Source organism: Opisthocomus hoazin, chromosome Z, assembly GCF_030867145.1.
Source record: "Opisthocomus hoazin isolate bOpiHoa1 chromosome Z, bOpiHoa1.hap1, whole genome shotgun sequence".
Lineage (NCBI taxonomy): Eukaryota > Metazoa > Chordata > Aves > Opisthocomiformes > Opisthocomidae > Opisthocomus > Opisthocomus hoazin.
Genome location: NC_134454.1, coordinates 85,833,697 through 85,849,724, shown reverse-complemented (window position 1 = coordinate 85,849,724; position 16,028 = coordinate 85,833,697). Strand labels below are relative to the sequence as shown.

Sequence of the window (16,028 nt, the reverse complement as noted above, 5' to 3'; positions counted from 1 at the left end):
GTAAAATACTTACCTGCTCATGGAAGGGAATAGGAGCATACTCCTCGTCCCTCACACCTCATGCAGTCCTTCTAACTGTCCAAGATGGCATGTAGTGCAATCTGCCCCATTTGTTAAGGCTACAGGATGAGCGGAGTTTCAGAACCTTTATCTTCCCAGTTTGAGTATAATTTGTGCCTATTTTTCACTACTGTTGGCAGAAAAAAAGTGATCCCTCTCCCCTTTTCCCCAGAACCAGCAGTAACCACATGAGATGATAAGTAGGGAAATTTGTTGCACATGTTGAAGATGCCAAAAGCATGTCAGACATCTCTGTTTCCGGACTAGAGGTGATGCCCCTGTGACACAGTTGTTGAGGATTTTAGTTCTCAGTCAGCTGATTTCACTTTACACCCCTAAGGAAGGCGGGTTTGAAAAAGACACCGCGCACTGCAGCGGGGTGCCTGAGGCATGGACATGTGCTATGAGGTTGCTAATGTCCACCTGCAAGTCCTCTTTCAAGAGAGTAACAGTGGTGATTTTGGGCAGCAGCAAAATCACAAGCTATTCTGGCTAAACCTGAACACTCTTCTATAAGAACTGATTTCACTATCCCCTGGATTTGGCTCCCTGAAGATGCCTTTTCCACCCAGATGCTTTTGCAGGCTCGCCACCACACCCATAGCAAAGGCTTTCCCACTGGCGGAAACACAACCAGGCTTGCAATAATGATTTGGAGCATCAACAACAAAAAAAATAATGACACAAAATATTTCTGTGGCAATGCTAGGTGAGGTGATGATGAGTGACACCACATTTTTTGGGCATCGTTATGCTTTTTCTGAATGACATTTATCTCTGCTTTGATGTTCATCCCTCATCTCTCCTTCCTCCCCTCCCTCCCCAGCTATAGCAAAATCACCTTTACTAATAAACCTCCAGCTCAAATAGCAGGTTTTATTTAGTGTGCTATAAAAACAGTCATTTCTCAGATCATAAAAGGGGCTCAATTGGACTGCATCATTTTGCTGAAGTGAGTTTTCTGGTGGAGCGATTCTCTCTTCTAAGTGCCAGAGTCCCCACTACCAGTATTTATGTACCAAAATAAAATGCAATTTTCTGTATTTTATTAAGTGTGAATCTCTGGCAGAAATCCATTTGGGAGCTGAACCCAAGATTTAATTGTACCTTGATTTTATACTTTCAAGACTTTCTCAACCATTTTCACAACAGCAGCACCCAGCTAACTTTATTAAGGTACAGCAGCATTATTTAAAGCCCCTGACCAAGTCTAGGTTTGGCTTCTACACACATAAATCAACGGCAGCACAGGCCAGAAAAACAGGGTGCAGTCAGCAGTCGTCTAGAAGAGAGGACTGCAAAGCACCCCAAGCACAGCTTTGTGATTAAATGACCTCCCAGACTTCTCTAGCTTCTCACCTAAGAAATCAAGGGTAAAACTGAGCTTATTGAGTCCCCAGCCTTTCACCCATGAGGTTGAACGGGCAGATGGAAAGCCTTTTACTATAAATTCAGGCCTGGGATTAGCTTTCAGAACAGCAAAGCTTGTAGCTCTCCTGGGTCAGAATTCAGCTTATCCTGTGCTGAAGATCTGGAATCAAGAAAACGCCTAAATTCTTGATCCTGTGCAGAAATTCAGTGGTTTCTATGCACATGCTCCCCTTAGGAGTGGAGACATCGAGGCCAGACTGAGCAATGCTGCAGTACTGCCAGCACTTCGGAGCATCGCCGTTTTAATTTCGCTTGTTCTAGTAGCTCATCTAAGTACATTTCTTTGCCCTACAAATGTTGACAAAGCAAAACCATTCCCAACCCTGTTATAGCTTAGTCTTAAGTGCTGACTGTGTGCTGGAGTTGAGTAACTCTATAAAAATACTGATACTGAAGATACAGTCCCATATCCAAGCAGCATGGCACACAGGGTAAAACAGAAGCAGGCAGTACACGTTTCACACACCAAAGTGCATTTGTTCATTGCTAAGGGAGCAGAATTATGCCTCTTCCTTTCCATGATGTGACTTATTCTGAAGGATTGGAATTGAAGATGTTGGCAGAAGGTAAGTGGTTGCAAGAGCTACTTGAGGAGAGAGAGGGAGATCAGCTAAAGTACAGGTGAACTTGGTGTTACAAACGTCTGAGATACACATTGAAGGGACTAAAAATAATTGGGGACAAGAGTGCCACAGAAAGTCCCTCAGTATAGCAGATGTACAGGGTTCATAACTAAAGCTAGAAAAACTGAGATGAGAAACGTGGTCCACACCTTTTGTTGGGAGTATAAATAATCATGAGGACAGCTTATTGTAGCAGTGGATTCTCTATTACTGGAAAATTCTTTTAAATCAAGGCTGGATGTCTTTCTAACCGATGTGCAGTAGTGCACGACAGCTATTGGACTTGTAACAGGAATACATTTAGGCAAGTCATCTGGTATGAGTCATGCAGGAGGTTTGACTAAGTGATCACAATGGCTCTTTCTAGCCTGAAAAATCTGTGACTGTATATCCTCTCTATATCCTCCAGAGTTTTGTCCAATCTGGTGCTAAGCAATTCCAGCAATGCGTCCTCACCCCCTTCCTTTGGGTGGCTATGTCCCAGGGTAATGAATCTCACTGTTCAGAGTCTCTTCTCTTTTTCCTCGGAATCATTTCCATCCCTAGACACACCTCAGTTGTGGATTCATCCCAACAATTCCTCCTCATCCTTGGCACCAAAAAGAATATTTCACATTTTTTAACAATTCATTTTACTTGCCACACTCCCTGCTGCTGTAAAGCAGCGTGTCCCACTGGTACTGCAGAGTTCATTTACTAGGAAGTGCCCTTCCATCTTGACAAGCCTGGTGAGATGTGGTTCCCTCCAGAACAAGGATGGGCAGCATTGCACCACACATGGTTCTGCAAGCATAAGAAATGTCGAATGTTGTTGGCTCAACACACTCAGGCTACCTACATGACGCATGGGAAGTTACAGTGATTCTTGTTGCCATTCTTCTGCTCTGGCTGAGTGTGCACTTTTGAGAGGCAAATATATGTTGAATATTACTCCAGACTGACTCTATCCTTACCATATAGCCAAGATCTGACCCCAGACTTTCAAGAGGAGGCACCTAGTCTGATATCCAGTCTGGATCTAAGTCTCAGACTTCTGCAAAACAGCATGAAATCAAAACATCCTAGATATGAAGACATGAAGAACCCTTGAGTCAGTTTTAGGCATTGGCTGCTTTCTTTCTTTCTTTTTTCCTTTTTTTTTCTAAATATGAAGAACATATTGATTTGGCCTTTTCTAATTCAAATTTCTCTGCTGTTTTGTATGCTGCATCACAGTCTGGAAACCTGAGCCCAGATGAAAACCTCTGAACTGCTGGAGGTCTCTGCCTCAATCTAAATGTCATGCTCTGTCTTCTGAAGGTTGCTTGGTGTTTTTTTCGGGTGCAGAGGGAGGAAAAAGAAGCAAAAGCTAACTCTCAAGCCACTGTACAAAAAGTTCGCATATGTTGCTATTACTGGTGTAAAGACTATTCAGTGACTGCTTTAAACATACTTAAAATATGAAAAAAATATATATTACATTCTAGGTAAAGTATTTATTTTTTAATCAATAGTTTTTATTTATTTTTGTGCTTTTTCCCCCCTTTGTTCTGTTTTCCACTAGGCAATGCACACCATTCTGCAAAGTCCCCCTTTAAGGATTTCTCTCAAGAGTACATGCATATCTATTTTCTGCAACCAGACAGAGGAACCTTCTCAAATCAGTGCAGATTCATCACCCACCCCGCACACGACCTTATCAGCAGTTGCGATGGGTGGCCCCTGTGGAATATTATGGAAAGGGCAAAGCTGGAAAATGTGCACTTTAAAGTGCCAGAGACTTTAGTTCAGTGTGCTGCACTTGTAGTTTCTGCTGCTGCAGACTACCCAGCTTGTTATGAATATCTGAGAATCTGGGCTTTCCCTGACTAGAGGTCATGAGATTTATTATAGTAAATTTTTTTTGCCCTTTTTTTTCCCTTCTGGGGTAGATAATGCATAATCAAGGGTGCCAAATTCCTGCATGTACAATATCTCCAGAGATGCAGAGAGAAGAGAAATAAAGCTTCCTGGCACTGCTTTTCCCACATGTAACATATTTTGCATTTACTCTTAGTGACGAAGGGAATATTTAAAGAGAAGTCAGTGCTGTGCACAAAGGCTAGGCTCCAGTGCAAGAAGTATGATAAAATAATTAACCTGAATTCTTCCTGCCCCATCCAGGGACACATTTAAGCCTGTCAGACTGACAAGGACTCAGGTGGATGGACTGCAGGAGCAGGTGTTAAAAATTAAGTTTTTAGTCTCACCAACACACATATTCCTATCTGGTGGCATCTCCTTGTAAGTATATTCAGAACAGGCAATTGCTTCTATTGGTCTGCATGCTGTTCTCCACCACAAACGTAAAAAAAATACTTCAGTGAGTAAAAACAGTGTGTTTGTGTGTTTATGTGTGGCAGTGAGTATAAATCAATGAATAAACAAATAACAAAAGTTTAATACATGTGTTTTCTATCACAGTCTTCAGAATGACATTTACCACATCATTCATACAAAGCAAAAAAGACCTTGTTGATGTCTAAAGTTTATCTTCAATAAATCTCAAAGCACTTCATGAAAGAAGAAGGAGTCATTGTTCTGCACACTACAGATGGAAATACTAAGGCTCAGTGATTTATGCAAGGTCTTTCCATATTTTTTCACCAGTGTGAGTAGAAGAATTTAGGTTTCCTCACCCTTGATTTTATCAGTGCCAATGAAGGTTCCCATGACCAAACTCCAAAGTCTATGTTCCCAAGGTATCTTACAATCTAGATGAACGTGACTTCAATTAAATAAAGGTCTGGATGAAGTGCAAGCAAACTGATTTTTTCCTATATGAGTCTGTGTGTGTCACCAAAAGTGCCCATGGGTACCACAGATGCAACTGCCCAAGGAGGACAAGCACAGGTCTATGTATCAGAGCAGCAGGTACCCATTCACAGTCAGCCAGCTGGGATTCGGGCTGGTCTCAGACATACAGGGCTATGATTTCTATGCTGCAAACCCACAAGCAAGTGTTTTTTAAGACCTTTAGCTTTGTTATGATATTAAACTGGATTATCCATGCATCTGCGGCTGCAGCACCCCTGCATCACTCCACCTGCCTCTCTGCATGTGTGCATCTCTGTGTGAGTGTGTTAGTGGGCTTTTAATTTTAAAGAAGGGCTTTTTTTCTCATGGAAAGAAAGCCCAGACTGTGGGGAAGTTCCCCAGTCATCCAATCCTGAGGTAATTACATCAGGAAAAGCTATCAGGTCTATCTGCTTCTCGTCAAGAAAAGGACATGGTCGCAGGCAAGAAGTGACCGCCTGTTTTTGCTGCTCAAACTCCCAGCAACCCACAGCAACTTAAATTAGAGCACGTGCAATATAATTAGATTTCCTTCCCTCACAGACTTGTCGTGCTTCTTCTGTCTGCAAAGGAGGAGACACTTCAGACAGAGGCTACAGCTCAGCAGGGCTGTCTGCTTCTTGCTAGGGTTTTGCTTTGAGCGAGATAGGAAAAAGGCTGCGATTAAAGCAAAGCCTTTGTGCTTTCACCTCCTGCCTTCCAGAAACAGAGTTTACAGTTAGGAACAGCAGAAAGTAAATTCTAGGTTTGGAGGTAAAATAAGAAATTCAGATCAGGATACAAATCCAAGTTCTCTCCACATGACTGAGCTGTTGGTTATCAAGGGCGTAGCTTGGAGCAGCCTGGTCAGGTATGAGATCAGGTTTGGAACAACAACTGTTAAAATATTGCAGGAACTGGGCCTCCAGCCCCATCTGCAGAAAAGCTCATCAGTCAGAACGGAGTATTCACAGCGTGCAGCTCTGGCCACTAAAACCTGACCAATACCTGGTTTAGGAGCCTGGGTTCCCTGAAGCCTCCAGAAAGGACATCAGCGCATGTTAAATCACTCCAGTGACTATATAGGACACCTGAGCAGCTAATTCAGGCACTTAAATTAGACATCTAAAGGGAGGCAGGATGAATATAGCCCTGTTTACGTCAGTGTCTTATAATATACACTTAACCCCTTTCCCGCTGCTCCATGTCAGTTTTGAAAGGGCTGAATTGTGCCTTTACAAAAGCCATTTGGAAATGCATCCTGATCAACAAAATGTACAGAGGCCCAACCTGTTCCTGACAAAACTTTCAATATTTCCACATTTTTTTCTTTTATTTTCTTTTTATTTTTCTTTTTTTTTCCTTTTCTCTTTTTTCTTTTATTTCTTTCTTTTTCTTTTTTCTTTTTCTTTTTCTTTTTCTTTTTCTTTTTCTTTTTCTTTTTCTTTTTCTTTTTCTTTTTCTTTTTCTTTTTCTTTTTCTTTTTCTTTTTCTTTTTCTTTTTCTTTTTCTTTTTCTTTTTCTTTTTCTTTTTCTTTTTTGAGTAGAGATCATGAAGTTCTTTGAAAGCAGATTTTGAATACAGTAAATCATTATTTTTTGGGGGGGTTGCCTAATGCCATCCCTCTTGCCTGAAGGAGAGAAGTTTTCATTCCTCACCATCAAGCTATAACATCACAACGTCTTCATTTGAATTGTTCTTGAATGAAAGATTTCTCTTTCCTTTTTGAGGTAAACCATGGAAGAATAAAAAGATAATCTCGGGTACACCACAGTCTCCATGCCTTTTCTTCATTGTTCCCAGGCACAGCAAGTATTTTGACTACAAAAACAAACAACAAACTTACGCACGCAATTAAGATTTAAACCCAATCTTTCTGTAAGTTAACTGAAGTTAACGTCTCCTTGTGATATCCTTCAAAATGCCACATTGTAGAAATGGGCATTTGAAAACAGAGAAAATTCGTTACTGGAATTCAAGCTCGTCATGCTCTTTAGATGACCACACGTCTAGCTTCTTATTCAAATTTTACTCAGTCTTTTGAGATTTGCTCATCAGTAGAATCTCAAGCTACGGATATTCTGTTAACCACAGAGTACGGCCGCTGACCACAAGAAGAGTGCAACTGGGCCAGCACCACGCTGCTCACAGAACACCCCCAGCGTCTGCCTCTGGGCATCCCTTGCTCCTGCTTCTTCTACAGGTTATTTCCAACAAGAGCACCTCTGCTCCATTTATGGTGCTTGCAGAGAGGCTTTGTCTCAGCACCACACTTTTATAGAGCAGCACATTACTCAGCCCTCTCGATCAAGCACAGACAATGGCTCTGAGACTAGAAAGGCTTTCATCTGTTGTGATTAATTGTGGTTTGAGGTAGGCATACTCTGCTCTAGCTGGGGTTTTGACTCTTGGTCACTGTTCCTCAGGTTCAGCAGAGGGGTAAAAATAATGTATCATGCTGAAAAGTGCTAGGGAGAGAGCACTGTCTGATGTTCGACACCTAACCTGAGCGTGGGGAGTAGGAGTTTCACCACCCAGATGGTCAGTGGATTTTGACCACACTGATGCTGCACCAAGCCTTGGCCCTTACTTGGGCGTCCTTTGGAGGACTCATGTCCCCTCTTCTTTTAGCAGGGCCTGCTGCGGTAGGACAAGGGGGTAACGATTTTAAACTAAAAGAGGGGAGATTTAGACTAGATCTGAGGAAGAAATTATTTACAACGAGGGTGGTGAAACTCTGAAACAAGTTGCCCAGGGAAGGTGTGGACCCACCATGCTTGGAAACATTCAAAGTCAGGTTGGATGGGGCTCTGAGCAACCTGATCTAGTTGAAGACGTCCCTGCTCATTGCAGGGGAGGTGGACTAGATGGGCTTTAAAGGTCCCTTCCAACCCAAACCATTCTATGATTCTGTGATTCTGTGATTCTTTCTATCACCAATTTATCATTCTTGTCACCTCTAGCTGTTTTACCTGGAAAACAAGTAGCACTGTAGAAGTAAGCACTGTCTAACTGATCTAGGAGTTTGGAGATCGTTGTTGTGTTCTTGTGTCTGCCACTGACTTCAGCAATCCAAGGTCTTTGATACATCTGTGGACAGTATTCTGTGGTGTGGTTCTAGGAAAAAACTGAACCACAGATTTAGCAGAGGCTTCTAACTACTTGTATTATACAAATCATGATTTCAGTAAAGAAGATGTTTCAGTGTTTTTTTCCAATTCTAGGTGAGGTCATGCTGAAACGAGGGTGTCTGTGCTATTTCCTCAAAGGAACACAGGTTGAAAAGCATTGATTGAAAATCAAAAAAAACCAGTGGATGAAATAATGAAGTTTTGACCTTCTCAGTTCATTACCTTCTCTGAAGGTCCTGTTCCATCACAAAACACGTAACTTAATAAGAACCCTTTTCCAAGATAATATGGGGAGTGGGTCACCTGGTCTAAGCTCCAGTAATCCAGTTTCCACTCTCACCAGGGCAGCAACCCCAGGACCTGGATGAGACATCTTTCCACACTGGTAGGTGGATTTACCTGGCAGTAGCACCCCTGACCAGTAGACAAGCCTACTTTTTCGTCAGGCAAGCAGCAAGAGTTAATGCAACAGTGTTTTTTTGTTGATAAACTGAACAAAACAGCTAAAATTTCTCCCTTCTAGCCAATATATGCTAATGGGAAAGAAGTAAATTTTGGCCTTTCCAGGAGAGCACGGCTTAATGCAGGAGTTAGTGAGAGAGCCCAAGAGGCATCAGAGCAGCACAAAATTGCTTCTGAAACACACAAGAGGGGTCATAGGTGCCTGTTTAAATTTTCTGCCCACACTACAGTAACACAGGCAGCAAACAAAGCCAGGGTGCTGTCTAACAATCTTGTCTCAGAACCAGCAATGGTTTGGGGAAAATAACTGCAAAGCTATGGTGTAACTCAAATGAAAACATGAAGGTTACTAGGGATACAAGGAGACTCATGGAGTAATTAAATAACCAACAGACACACACACCCACACATGCAGCCCTCATTTACTCAAAACTCTGACAGTTGTTTATTGAGAAGTAGGTGTTGACGGTTCACTTCTCTTAGACGGATTTCTCCCGGAATAAACACCAGTGCTTTCAAAATGCCTGATCCCATTTTCTTGTAAAAATGAAAAAATAAAAAAAAAAAAAAAAGAAAAAAACCCCACATGACACTATATAAAGAGCGCTTATCGTTACTGCTGTGTGCTGTGGAGAGGGGACTCCATGTATGGGAAACACTGAGCTACAAGAGTGTTTTGGAAAATGAGGAGATATTTCGCAATAGGCCATGACATCTCTCTTGGAGAAAACTTGCCCAGATTCTGCAGATTACTTTGCAGATGGAAAAGGGACAATGTTTGATTGCAATATACTCCCAGATAAAGTCAAATTTGACTTAATCTAGAAACTTTTCCTCCCCAGGGGTTCAACACTGAACTTTAAAGGCATCTATCCTTTAAGATAATCTTTATATTCAAGTGCAGGTGTAATGGATAGTGCCAGCGTAGTCTCCATTGTAAAACAGAGCCCATTGAATAACAAAAGCCTGAGCAAAATTCCCCTTCTCGGTCCCAGTGCTGTGCTATCAACAGCTGAGGAGATGGATGGCTTTTCATAACACAAAGAGGAGGAAAGGGATGAAATGAAAGGAAATTCAGGCTTAATACTAGAACCTGCTGACAGTGACATGTGTTAAGTTATATATATTCCTACAAATGCAACAGGAAACCATTTTTTGAACACGTAGGACTAGAAAAAATAATAGGGAATGGAGAAAATGCTACTGGGAACAGTTGTACAATGATAGGCAGAGAGACATCAAGGTGATCTAGTCATGTTTCCCATTCTTCCCTTCCATGTTTTTGCAATAATCCCAGAGTTTCTGGTGCTTGCAGAATTTTATTGCACATAATGAAAAAAAGGGATACTCTGATACCGGTCTGAGAAATCTCTGATGGTCAGAAGAGGCAAAACCAAGGATATGCAATGTTGAGCAAGGGCGGATTTCAGTAACTACACTGAGCTGCTGGACCTGCACTTCAATGTTCATATAAGCACATCTTTAACAAGTCTCGAACAGCATAAGGATCTTATAAAGACCCCACTCCTGACTTTCCTTGAGTTATAAATGTAGGCACATTAATCCAGGGCACGGTCTACGCATTATCAGAGCCTGTAACAAGAATCAGTCCTAGATAGCAGAAGACTTGCTAGCAATGCTCCAGACTCCTGTGATTGTCCTTTCCACTTAGAGCAGGTTGCCCATTATTTGCTCTGTGATTATCTGAACTTTCAAAACAGGAGTGGATGTGCTTTATTGTAACCACTGTAAAAAAATTCAAAGAACAAAAAACAAACACCACAGCAAAAAATCTGTGACAAAGCCCTTCCATTCAAGTAATAAAGGCAGAATGGAGAAAAAGGAAGACACACTAGCAGAGAAGAGAGGCCAAAATGCCACCCACTACAGAAGCCACACCTGCCGGCTTCCAAACTGGGTCTGAAACCATTTAGTCAGGATGCTGCTAGGTTTGCCATGCTCCCTGACTTACCAGTCAAAGCAATCAAGCAAATAACCCATCTCACACACATGTTTAAATAGGCCTTACACACTTGCTGCGTGCATTCTCCAGGGGACCTTTAGATGCTGTTTTATACACAACGCAGTGTGGGCTTTCAGTGGTGTGAAATAAAAAGGTTAGTGTCATGGCAAAAGTTCCAAACACAGAAATTACAGCGCAGGATGCATAAATAATTAAACAGTGTGCATTTAAAACATGAGGCATTAAAAACAGCCTTTGTAAGGGGGAGGATGTGTGTGGAGAAACTGCAGAATGTAAGTTAATCTTTCATAAGGCAAACCTTCAGACAGTTTCTTCTTCATGGCCACTTCACTGTGCTCTGTTTCCTTTTGAACGAAGCATTCATACAAAAAAGCATTTTGACAATCCCCCTAGGATGCTCATCCTCTGTGTTCAGAGAGAGATTTATAAAGATGACAAGGCAGGATTGTGAGTATAACAATCTCAGGCATTAGCCTTTCTTCCGAGTATGGTAGGGCAGTCCTTTGGACCTATCTGAAATTAGAGAGGGGGCTCTTGACTGTGAGCCAGCATGAGGTTTGCTTCTCACTACCACTGCTCCTTCCTCATCTTCTCTCAAGTGCTTGCAATACTTTAAATATGTAAAAGTTTAAAGCAGTTGTATGTTAGCTATCACCCTCCCTGTCAAGGGAAAACGAAGGAATCTCCATTAAGAATCAGTGAATTGCTGCTCCCAGTCAGAGTGGATCTACTACTGGTAAGTGCTGCTAAAGTATTGATAAAGGAGCGTATTTAACCTACTGGAAAATCAAGCCCGAAGGACAAGAAAAAGCTTATTCAGAGGAAAGAGGGTTTTGTTATTAAGACACCGCACAGGTATTTAGAAGACCTCTTATTTCCTCTTATTCTCTTATACCCTCTTTGACTTTGGGCACTGAACTTGGTCGTTACCAGCCAAAACACCAGAAGAGGTCAGCTTCTATTTAGGCATTTAAAAGTGGACTTAACAGGAGCTGGGCTCACTCCCTAGTCAAGATGTCTGATTTAGGAACACAGTGGGCAGTCATCCAGAGGCATTTCAGTGATCAGTAAGAGAGAAAAGGAGGCACTTCCACAGGGTGATTAGACCAAAGAAAAACCTAACTTGTGCTCTAGAGGTCCATGGGTATGGCTTGAGTCTAAGCATAAAAGCAGCATTAGAAGTTGTTGAGACTTTGCAAACTGCTGTCCCAAATGCTGTGGCTTTCTGTCCAAAAATACAGAGAAATAATAATCCTTCCCTTCTCTTGCTGCATACCCCTGTTTTGGCTTTAGCGTATAAACTCCAAGGAGCAGGACCCGCCTACCACAACAGAGGTCTGCTTTGGCTCAGGTCTGCTCAGACTATCTGAATACAGTGGAGACACGCACATTTAACTGAATTAACTGCTTTCACCCCTTGCCCCTCAGGAGTAATGGGAAGGGCAATAAAAAGCAGCTGAAATAGTATCACTCATACAAGAAGAGCAAACTAACATGCATGAGGATCTGCATAGTAACTGTCAATATTTCCCCGAATTTTTATGCGTGTGAGCTTTTAAGTAATCACATTGGTTTATATAAGCTATATAATAAGTCTATATAGTAAATGACATAAAAACAGAACACTGACAAAGACAGGAACCTGAAAGATCTCATGACTTGATGAGTTTGTGAGCGTGACCTTGATTCAGTCCATTTGTACAAACAGATTAATGGTACAGCTTTTAATTACACGGTTACATACTGCTCTTTTCTGCAGGGCCTCTGCTTCACGGAGTGCCTGTGAGAGGCTTTCATTCCTGTAACTTTATAGCACATTAATCATGGGTGATGAGGCCATGAATCAGTTATGCAAGTCATCCCAAATTCATACTGACGAAATCTATAAACCACCACACAACACCCGTACTCTGATTATCCACCTGTGTTACAGATGAACTATTTTTGGATTGTTTTAAACAGCTCTGAGGACATTTAGTGCTTTTTCAGTTACACAGGGATATCTGACCCACCATTCCCGTAATACCACGTGCCTCAGTTACCACGTGGTCATTATAAAAGGCTCTGTAAGGAAAAATATGTTGGGCCATTATTTAATACCTTCAGTGGTAACCTGGGGCAGCCTTCTGTATGGAAGAAAACCTACCATAGTATCTTTTGACACAAGTTTTGTCAAACTACTATATGTAGTAGTTATTAGGGAACTGGAGTATCTATTAGGGGACTGGAGCATCTATTAGGGGACTGGAGCATGTCTCCTATGAGGAAAGACTGAGGAAGCTCATCTTGTTTAGCCTGAAGAAGCGAAGGCTGAGAAGGGATCTTATAAATGCCTATAAGTATCTGAAGAGTGGGTGTCAAGAGAATGGGACCAGACTGTTTTCAGTGGTGCCCAGCGACAGGACAAGGGGCAATGGGCACAAACTGAAGCACAGGAAGTTCCAGCTGAAGATGAGGAAGAACTTCTTCCCTCTGAGGGTGATGGAGCCCTGGCCCAGGCTGCCCAGGGAGGCTGTGGAGTCTCCTTCTCTGGAGATATTCAAGACCCGCCTGGATGCAGTGCTGTGCAGCCTGCTGTAGGTGACCCTGCTTCGGCAGGGGAGTTGGATTAGATGACCCACAGAGTTTCCTTCCAACCCCTGCCATTCTGTGATTCTGTAAACAACCTTTTATGTGGTGTTAGAAAGCCCCTAACTTTGTGATGGTTTAAAAACATAAGCTCTGTGACAGTTTAATATATTTTAACAAATCTTATTTGTACAAGGCAGAACATTGCTCGCTGCAATTTTACATGTACTTGTGTGGAAACAAGATGGTCAAGATTTGGAGGGCATTTTTTTTTTCATTTTTTTTTGTTTGGTACTGGGTAGGTAAACCAGCATCTTTCTAAGAACAGCAGATGAAGTAATAAAAAGCCAAAGACAAGTAGACTTACTGTATTTCATTCCTATTCATCATACAGAGACATGTATACCGGTTGTTGCAACTATTGGTATTATCATTACTTGTTAGTGCCTTGAAAGCCACCACTCACTGAGTCATAAATATTACATTTGGAAGGGCCTTTCAGGCCATTCAGGCCACCTTCGTGCAATATATGCAATGGTTCCTACTGAATATTAACAAGCATAATTAAATTTTGGCACCAGAAATGTCATTTGCCTTCTAATTACCATGGAAATAATGCAATGGACCACTAGCTCTTCACCGAACACATATATTACTTTCCAATATACTCCAATATATACAAATGTTTATTGTACTTACCTGTTTAGTTCGCTGCTAAAATATTTCCAGCCATGAGTTTGTTGTCCAGTAAACCCCAATGCTATCCTAAAGTCTCAAACAACAAACCTCTTTCTGTGTTCTAAATTCTAATCTGAAAATGCTTAGTGAGTTAGTGGCAGCTTTTCTTTGAAAAGTAGTGATAGTGAAAATAATTTGTTTTCAAAAATTTTATTTTACTAGGATTTTAGAAGGGAAGGAAATAAGAAACAATGGCTTTGAAGTAATTCATCTCAGAGAGAAATTAAATCAGGCTTCATATTTTACAGTGATTTACATCTTGTGCAACACCATTACATTTAATGGGACTACTGAAGGTCTGTGTCAACATGGAATGTGACTCTTCAGGCTTAAATGCCGTGATTCATGGACTGGGTTACAGTGGTCACGTTTTTAGGGTAAGACTTTGTCTCCTGGGACTACTGACAGAGACTTAAGCTTGATTTCTTTGAGGTTTTTTTCCCGCTTTGTTTTCTTCTTTAGGAACATTCAAGGGGATTAGCCAGTGCATAAGATGCCCATATTTCATGTCTTCTGCGGTCACAACTACTCTAAAGATACTACCCGGACTCCTGACACATATACTCTCATGTTTTTTGATGGCACACCATTTATTATTGATTGTATAGAATATGTAGCACTCAGAAGACAGCAGTACTACCTGCAATAGAAAACTAAAGGCCAGGGCCAAGAAAGGCAGTATTTTATAAATACCTACAGTGCTGTTCCCCCTCTCAACTCTATATTTTTTCTTCCTTCTTCTTTTTTTTACAGAATCACAGAATGGTAGGGGTTGGAAGGGACCTCTGTGGGTCATCTAGTCCAACCCTCATTTTAATATCCTTCAAGAATCTGAAATGAGTATATCTGGGCTTATGTATTTATTTTTCGTGTAAATATTTATAATATTAGATTACTATTGTGGATAAACCAGAGTTGCTACACATTTTTTGATGTTGTTGAAACAACAGACTGCATGCATATATTTGAGAGGCTATTGAATGAAATGTTTTGATGCTTTTTGCTGTCTCTCAAGACAGTTGTGAAAGTATAATGAATATTTAATATTTCTATTCAATTTTTATTAGATTTTGTAGCACCTTATAAACTATGAGAAGCATTTGTCCCGTACATGCTTTTCCTGGCTGGGACGCTGAACTGCTAGACAACATTCAGAAACCATTCTGAAAAGGGAAAAGTACTCTCACAAAATTACTGAACTACTCCAAAAATATATGAATAATTCTGTGGGATATTTCATAAGTGCTGTTTGTAAGGAGGACTGTGAGCACATTTCTCCCCTGAAATGCAGTACATAAGGCCCACTTCTACCGAGGAGTTTCCATTCAAAAGGAAAAAGAAAAAAATCTATGAAGTCACTTGTGTTTTGTGAAGAAACTTACGCGTGCAGTAAACAGATATTTAGCTCTCCCACCAAATTATTCTGTAAGGGCTGGTGAATTTACAGTGGAATATTCCAAAGGAAGCTATGCTCAAGTCACACCGGGGCAGAAGCACTTTCTATTTGACACTCCCCTGGCAGCTGTTGGAAGTGCTGTGTCTTTCTCTAGGTGCAGCGACTACACTGCAGTGGGATGAAATCTAATCTGGGAAACTCTAAATTAAGGCATGTCTACACTTTGTGCTTAACCTAAGCTCTTAAATTTGGTTTTGTCCAAATCTGGCTTCTATCACGTAAAATGATAGCTTGTTTTATGAAAGCTTATTTGTACTTTGAGTTTGCAATTCCTTGCCCAGAAGAGGATATACGTACAAATATTGCCTTTTTGGTATACCACTGCAGAAGACTGTGGGTATCCTCTCTCAAGTGGTACCTGAGAGTTCAATGCCTTTCACAAGAGATGCAAGATATTGCATGAGTATTTTAGAATATATATAGAAAATAAAAATATAAAGACTATTTTTCTCCACCATATTGGACACCGCCTCATTAAAATCAAAGCAAAAGAACCCCCAAACCAAACATAGAAGCCTGAAGCATTACTGAGTCACTTCCCATTTCAACTGGCAAGTGGGTGCTTTTAATTGTGTTGCACATTTGTCCATCACCTTCCTAAATACACATAAAAAGCTCTTTAAGGCTCAGTTTGAGTCTCCTGCCCTCTGACAGGGTGTAGAACCAGAGCCTGCTACTCTGCAGTTTGCTTCACTTGTCCTTTATTAATGATTTACCTTTCTCCCTCCTGATACCTCCCGGTGTGAGCACAGAAACCCCAGCAGCTATGTGACCTTTGCAG

General features: G+C 41.2%; 1 protein-coding gene across 5 annotated transcripts in view; it reads right to left on the bottom strand.

Annotated features, from left to right (window-relative positions):
* The window catches only part of SETBP1 (SET binding protein 1), a 272,596-nt gene that overhangs the window by 96,395 nt on the left and 160,173 nt on the right, over window positions 1–16,028 (bottom strand). The gene's annotated exons all lie outside the window — the stretch shown is intronic.